We start from the raw sequence: 8780 nt of genomic DNA, 5'->3' as shown, positions 1-8780 counted from the left end.
TATATATATGTATATATATATATGTATATATATATATATATATATATATATATATATATATATATATATATATATATATATATATATATATATATATATATATATATGTATATATATATATATATATATATATATGAGATTAAAGACATTACAGATTTCGTCTTGATCTATTTTCTATCGTTTTTCTGAGTTATGTGTGCTGACAAATTTAGAATAAATTCGAAATTTCTTTACGACGTAGTGACCTCGTCAGTTTATTATAAAATTAATGAAACAAAGAAATGTTTAGATATTTGAGAGCTTACTTCCACAGCAAATAAAAAATAAAAATAAACTTAAAAGTAGTGAAGTAGTGCATAGGCCTTATAAATTCACGACAATGTCTTTGTTTAGGGGCATCCTCAGAGCGAAATTTTAGATCTCTTTGTGAATAGAATTTTCCAATATTCACAAACCTCTCCTATTATTCCCCCAGGCGCTATTTTAGTTTTTCTGTCAGCCGATTGGTGGAATTAATAAAGTAGCTATAAATAACAGGCCAAAGTAAATAATACCACAGCCGTCAATGACAGGTCACGTGACTTGTGTGATTTGGGTGCAACGCTTTAGAATTGAGGTCAGCGGTGCTTTGTTTGAGATTTTATCTACATTCGCTATCCAGTCACAGAATACTGTAAGTATACCATTTACTTCAAAGGCTGTTCTACATATTTAAGTACTTGTCATTTGCACTTTCATGTGTTTATTAATACACATTATCATTCATTTTGACATGAACTCCGCGTGCTCCACATCACTGTTTTCCCAAAATGGCGGCCAATATCAATTTTAAACGGTGTCTATTCGAATTCCTTTGTGATTTTGCTACGACTCCTTGTATGGTCTCTCGTGAGATTTCAGTTTTCGTTTCCTTAACCCACTGCCTAAAAAGACATTTGGCAATGATCTCTGTATCCAGACGAGAACGATACATGTATGGAATATAAAACAGTACAAATGATTATTAGACTGGACCACCCCGATTTTCCAGCACTGTTTGTGGTCCAGGGTTTATTCGTGTCACGACGGGAAAATAGACCATTTAGTTAGTCACTGAAGTCAGCCTATGTTTTACATTAGCTTGACCCTAACGTCAGACGTACTTAAAGGAAGTAAGTAAATAAACAATTGCTGTTTATTGTAAGCTGGCCACAGTAGTACCTTTAAATATTACAGTACCGCGATAAAAGTGTGACTTTTGCCTTGTAAAGTTTGTATTGCGAATAGGCTTATGATGTGTAACCGGAATGAATTTCTGTGACCTAGAAAATTATTATGTTTTTGTTTTAGTATTGTTACGTTGATCAATCCCCCACCTCATTAAACATTAAAAAGAAAAACTTTTGTAAGAATTAAAAGTTTCTTTTAGTTGTACATTATAATGATAATGGTATTTTTACAATAAAATTTTGTTCACGTGACCACCGTCTACACTTCCTCATTTTCGATTCTAAAGTCGAGTCGCCAATTAATTAAATTTTTATCAAGCTTGTAATCGACTGCCACAGTTAAACATATGAAATAAAGTCTTTGAAATTTTGTTATTTTTATTTTTAATTTAATTAACAGAACTGATTTAAATTTACCTCAAGACACCAGGGTTGCACTTTCTTTTTGCCACTCAGAACGGGGCGATACTATTTCAAGGTTACGGGGTGGGGGGTGGGGGTGGGGGGTTATCAGCTATTGTTATACACGGTCAGATTCTCAAATTAAAAATCATTTATAAGAAGCTGGTCGCATCTTGTAGGCTTGGTTTTGATAGCGATTAGTGACAATAATGTAACGAAACTAACAGAAGTTAAATTAATATTTTCACTTAACATTTATCATGTAGTAGACATGATTGAATTTATATTACTAAAAAAGACTTTGAAAATAAAACCTATTTTGTAAAAACAGAATTGCGAAAGCGACACACGATATTAAGCTTATATATATATCCATCAGGACATTTATACTTCTGTTATCTTCATTTCTTCATGAAAATAAATCAGAAGCACAAGATGCCCGTATGTAATATTGTTTTTAGAGATCGTCATAGAAAACGAAACCAACGTATTATAATAATGCAGACTGATATTTAATCACATATGCTATTAAGATGTTTTTCTTGTTAATCCTTTATGCGTCTGATTTGGAATACCTGTGCGAACTGACCCCGACCAAGCCCATTCACGCTAGTTTTCAAATGCACGTTGTTGTTAACATGAGCTTTCTCGCGATTATGGGGATCCGTCTATACGCCACCGATATTGTATACAGATGTACATAGATAGCATCGTTTACGTTCTTGATCTAGGAATACAACCTGTCTCTGAATTGTAGGTATTCTTTACTTACCGGACACGTGTTCAGGATTTCACTAGTACTGTATTTAAGATAAATGTATTACATATGTGATACTGTAAGGACAGGAGTGTTAAAAAAAACTCAAAGGTTTGATAATGTTAAAATTAAGAAATGGTTTGATAAATATCCATAAAATTGTTATCAGGTTTGATAATCAAAGAGACCATTTTAGGATACTAATGACTGCTTGGAATAGAAACGACAATATGTTTTAACTTTCATAAAGAATATGTAATTTGAGGTCATGGCAAGGATAGCCAATATTTTTGCTATAAGTGAAATGTTAATTTGCTTCGTAATTCAAGCCAGATTTAACTTTTTTTTGCAATTTCCGACATGTGGCGCGTTTAAATTTAGCATCATAAATTTGGAATGAACGAAAATACAGATTGATGTGGAAACTCTATCCCCACATTTGAATTTTATTTGGAATGATTAAATTCTGCTGGGCAAAATTGAAAGCAATAACGTGGTTGAAAAACCTAATAATTAATATGGGTGTGAGTTTTCAAACTTGTCAGTTTATGTTCTGAGCACAGACACACGGACAAACACCTAATAAGAACATCCATACCGAAAAAAAATCCCCTCTCCCCTCTCACGGTGTTATGGTAAATTAGAGCCATGAGAGAAGTATTCGGCATAGTATATGAATGACTTTAGTATATGCTCTGTTACAACTAGCTGCAGACTCATTAGTCACTTACGTACAATCTGTTTATTGGATATGATACGACTTTTTTTACCATATATGGGAACTATCAGTGGATTTACTCATCTGAAAATAAGTGGGTTGGGTGTGGTTGTAAAACTCAGCATCGTCTTTTTAAACAACTATTATACAAGTGTTTGGAAAGAAGGTACTGCTTGGACGATTGATACACCGCTGCATTGTGGTAATTTTCTCACAGTTATTTCAAGCAAGACACGCCTACTGTATCATTCGAATGTAACCTTTTTTGTTTTCATTATTTGTTGAAAATTGTAGTTTTTGTATGGCTTACGAAGTAATGTGTTATGTTCTTCAATATTCTCGCCCTTTTCGTCATTTCCTTATATTTGTTTAATGCTGCATGACAAAGTAAATAGCTTTTAAAAAAAAATATTTTCATTCGTCCATTTATTTATTTATTACATAGTAGAAAAGACAAAACAAGCTTCAGAGATGTGCTGGGCATGTCAGATGTATTTTTTTTAAAAATATATATATATATATCTCTAGTCCCACGAGTTTGTATTATAATTTGAATTTAAAAAAAGTTAATAACAAATGGCGCATTTGTCGGCTAGTACATTTGGTTCAGCTTTTTTTTACAACTCGTAGTACATTGTTATTAGTGATAAAATTTGATTTTTTTCAGGCTATGATACCGCTGATTATTTTAAAGTAATCAGTAACTGTAAAAAGTTTTGAGCAGACCCCCACCCCCACCCCCCCCCCAAAAAAAACCACAATAAAAATGCCACTGTCGATGCAGTTTTTGTATATTTAATCGCAGATAATTCATCTCTTGGGCACCGTAAGTACAAAATACCGTGAAATTCCACCAAGAGGTTTAGGAGGAGCTGCTGTAAATAATTAGAAAAACGTACGGACGGTGGGTTTCATAATATTCCTGCCGCTTTATATTGTCGAGTGCCTACAAACTGACGTTTGTACGTCGAGTGCTACAAGCTGACGTTTGTATAGCAACTACCTGTTCAGGGATGCTTTTTTCACTCTTCAGATAAAGTCACTGTGGACAGGGATGACCATATAAATTCACTTGTTATTGGCAGGACTGAAAAAATAATTTTCCTTATATTTGAGTTATCATTGTTTCATTTTTACAGCCATGCCTAATTTTGATGCATACATCTTTGGGATCATTTGTGACGTGTCCAGATAAATACGCCACATTTGATTTCGTAATCAGCAAGAATTATAATTTTGGATAAACGATCAGAAGGAAAAATAGTACTTGACATTTTGATAATGTTTAATTGTTGGGGGAATTTTCAGTTATAAATTGATCTACTAATGAAAATGCATCGAATTTTGGCAGGATAAAAAAATATAGAAAAGGAAGAAATACAGTTTAATATTAAAAATATCAAGCATCAGATGTGTACTTATTATAATTTTCATTATTTATTCTCTCTGTATTAATGTTTCACTTTAAGTGGAGAACCAATGCTTTTAGCAGTGGCGTTAAAAAGGCCTTTTCTTAACCCACCTTTTGTTTGTATTACAGTTATTAAAACTTAAGGATCTTTGATAACAAGAAATATGCAGTTTTCACGTTAAATATTAGTAAATAATTTTGTAGCTTTTGCTGAATTCGTATGCGATGTCTATCATCTGTGAAAAAATATTCCGATTGAAAGATCTGTTCTTTTTTTAAAGTTATTTTATTGGAATACAGGATCCCTGTTTACTTATCAGTTCTTATTGAGATGGCATTTTCTTGACGTTATGGACAGTAAAAAATCAGCCAGCTGAAACAAATATACCTTAAAAAAAGTTAGTTTTAACTCAAAATGAAAAATGTTTATCTGGTTGGATATATTTTCATAAAAGGTATTAATTTCCAGTTTTATAAGAAAAAACGTCTGCAGATGTGCAGAATAACCATACCATGGCCTGACGTAAATACGGACGTGAATATAGATAACTTAATGATAGCGGGTTGTGGCGGGAGGACTGTTATTAATGTAACTATATATGTATTTGTCCAATAGGAAATTATTTCGGGATAGTACGCATATATGTATAATATAACCGCCGAATCTGCACATGTCATACTATATAAAAACATGCGCGTGTATCCCCCCCGCCATTTTTTGGGCACAATCTATCATGTTGAATAGCTTCTACGTCACGCGGTCGATAACTGCTAACATTAACAAACACCTGTAAAAATGATTACATTCCTTTATTCGTAGTTATAATTATTTGTTTATACGTGTTTGGAACATAAAAGTAAAAATTACGACGGGAAGTTGCTTCTGTATGGAAACATCATTTTCACTATGCGAATCACAATTACCAATGCGCATGTCTGTGCCGTCCCGCACTAAATTGCACCAAAAAAAGTGCACTTGAATAGCGCACGCGGAAGAAGTAAGCTGTGATGTACTGCTTTTTTTCTCCTATGTATTACCTTGTTCTGTTTATTTAGCACAGTATTTTAATATGGTCACATGCAGTGAGATGGTTTCATTATCCTATCACTTTTTTAAGCGACCACAGAGAGAATAGGTATGTACATAAGATAAACGGTTAGGAATTAAAACCACTTGCAAACCACCGATTCTGTATTTTTCTTTTTCTTTCAACACTACAGACAGTTTTGTCACCAACGCTGATAAACGATATATGTGCGAATGTAGTTACGACGACAACACGACATAGCATGAGGACATACGTTGAACTCGTAGTCAGTACCCTTAAAAAGTAACCAGACTCCCTGACTATGAAAATAGTCAAGTATCCGAATTTAACGTTATGGGAATAAATGTGAATTTTGTAGTAATTCTGTTTTTATTATTTGAAACTTTATTTGGAAACGAAAGATTTTAAATGTTAGGTTAGAGTTGGAATTTAGTGCATATGATGTTTTGTGACCATGTGGTGTAGACTTGTATGCCTTTGTACGTTTCCTGTTTTTACATAATTACTTTTTCACTGAGTGGGCAAAAAGTTGTGTGATATTACAAAAGTAGCAAACCTACTTTTAAAAATAAAACGCAGTTTTCAAGTTCGAAATTTCATACAGCATTTTTTAAACAGTGTAGTGTATTCTTTACTGTGTAATGTATCTTTTATTGTGCAGTGTATCTTTTATTGTGTAATATATCCTTTACTGTGTAATATATCCTTGTGTAATGTATTCCATATTGTGTAATGTATCCCTTACTGTGTAATATATCCTTGTGTAATGTATTCCATATTGTGTAATGTATCCCTTATTGCCAGAGTTTTGCATTTATTGGACACTTTGTTATAAATCACACAATAATAGAAAAGCAGTTTTGATATGGGACGACATTAGTGCCTGTGAAAGTGTTTGATTAAAGACTACTTATTTTAAAACAAAAAAAAAGGGGGGGGGGGGTGATATATAAATGATGAATTAGATAAACTTATCTAGCAAATAAGAAACATTTAATCATATTTGACAGTATATATATACACATATTGACGGCAATTAAAACCATGCAATTCACGTAATTCTAAATGGAATAATAATAATAATAATAATAATAATAATAATAATGATAATAACAACAACAACAATAGGAGCTACTTAACTTGATCATTTGGATCTAGCCATTCATTTCCGAATATGGGATTCGGCCAGTAGAGAAACTATTTTCTAACATTTAACGAAATAGCAACAATTTTTCGATGATCAGATGGTTTGAAATAATGATACAACCGTCTAATTTGCCAGTATGATAGTGTATATGTTAAATTTTGTCAAGTGTACATTTTATTTAATGTATCGCCACCATTAATAGGTAGACACCTGATCGTTTGCTCTCCTTCGCAGTAGCATTGTACTGATTTCCCATTATCACCAGGTAAGCGTTGGTAATAATAATAATAATGCATAGTAGAGAACAGCAGCGGCATAAAAAAAAACACGCTTTGATTCCGTTTTTTTTCTTCTTCAGTTATATTCCGTAACATCAAGGCAGTTGAAATCAGCTGCATATTTAAGTGCTTGATGTAGGTCAAATTTTACAGCTTGTAACCAGGATTAATTCAGATCTGTTTGCATTACCACGAAGTTGTGACTTATACCTACCAACTTGCATCCACTGGTTAACCCCCTTCAACGACATGTATTACTTACCGTACGTTACAGATGTGTTAGGCCATTCGGCCATGCACGTCTAGTCTTAGTTATCGTGAACTTTATTCAGAGTCGTTGCTATGGTTAGTTGTGCACGCCCACAATACACTGCTGGATATAGTTATTTACGTTTTCATAAGATCAGCAACAAATTGGGGAGAAAATAACCATTTTTGAATGGGAAAGTTGTACAAGATATACAACGAAAGTGTTTATTTGTTATGCTTTTTAAGAAAAAAATCAAATCAGACGTTGGAAAAATATTTTTGAACTAGAAGTAACGGTATTATTGATATCCCTATTTTCGTTCCACCCCTAACAACCGCATTCCCATGTTATGCCGCAGGCCATTTTATATATATATATATATATATATATATATATATATATATATATATATATATATATATATATATATATATATATATATATATATATATATATAGTAAATTAACAGAGTCATTCAGTTAAGGTCTGAATCATTTTGTCGACTTGACGCACGGGTTTTTTCCCTTCCCCAGGCGATTTTGTACCTTACAATACTGCAAACTATCTTCGGTGATAACACAGGTGTACTTTTCAAAGGCATCGAGGCACAAACCTTCGAAATCACGACTCACTTATGATATACATTTTTGGTACATTGTCACCATCCTCCTCTCCCCGACCACCGAACGTTTTAAATCGTTGAATGCATGTATAGACCATATTCATTCGCACAAGAGTATGTGAAGAGTTTGTCAAGATGTAAGACACTGCCTGCAGATAATTTATTTTGATTTTGATTATTTATATTTGATCGTTTGATATTACCTCATTTTTTCCATAATGCACAAAAGTATATCAAAATACTCAAAGAACCTGCATTATGAGAATGTACTGTCAGATAATTTCTGATTTTTTTTTGTTTTTAGTAATGCGGTTTATAGGACTAATTCTGACTCTAATTTAAGGTTAGTTTGTTTTAAACCATTACATTTTATTTTATATATTTTCCCCGAATTTTATCATCTTTTTTTACTTGCTTTGTTATCCAACTTGTTACGTTGATTGGGAAGGCTTTATCGTCCGCATTGTTTCTTCTTTTCAAAAATGAAATTTTACTCGGATCGTTATAGCCAGTATTTATCTGACCCGTTGGTACAAATAACCTTAAGCTTGCATGAAAGTATTTCAATTACACATCTATTTTACAAACAAGATCCCAGTACTTCCATATTCTCGTTTTATTTAACAATACATTACAGTTTGACATCATACGTAGACATTGTGGAAATAACTTTGGTAACTTTGATTGTTATAAAGCACTTTTAACCTGTCTCAAACACACTGGGGTTTAGAACGTGGGTCATGGGAAATGTTTTCCCATAGTAACTTGAGGAATATGACATTAAATACTGCCACTGTATTGAAAACCACTTTTTATTAAGACAACTGTAGGCGATTGCAAACAGTTATTTTGTGTAACTGTTAAATGAGAGATAAAAGCTGAGGAAAGAAAATAATAGGAAAGAGAAAGATATATAATTGATATACATATTTTTAAAG

The 8780-nt window shown here is 32.6% G+C and overlaps 1 protein-coding gene across 1 annotated transcript in view; it reads left to right on the top strand.

The window, feature by feature from the left end:
- The first annotated feature begins 630 nt into the window (after positions 1 to 630).
- Positions 631 to 8780, top strand: part of LOC149776494 (uncharacterized) — a 44755-nt gene continuing 36605 nt past the window's right edge. The window contains exon 1 of the mRNA XM_089940928.1: positions 631 to 673. The gene's annotated coding sequence lies outside the window, so the exon portion shown is untranslated. The remainder of the gene's footprint in view (positions 674 to 8780) is intronic.

This window comes from Sinohyriopsis cumingii, chromosome 18, assembly GCF_028554795.1.
Source record: "Sinohyriopsis cumingii isolate HCF-2022 chromosome 18, ASM2855479v2, whole genome shotgun sequence".
NCBI classification, from domain to species: domain Eukaryota; kingdom Metazoa; phylum Mollusca; class Bivalvia; order Unionida; family Unionidae; genus Sinohyriopsis; species Sinohyriopsis cumingii.
The sequence above is the reverse complement of the archived record's forward strand: the minus strand, read 5'-3'. Positions and strand labels throughout refer to the sequence as shown.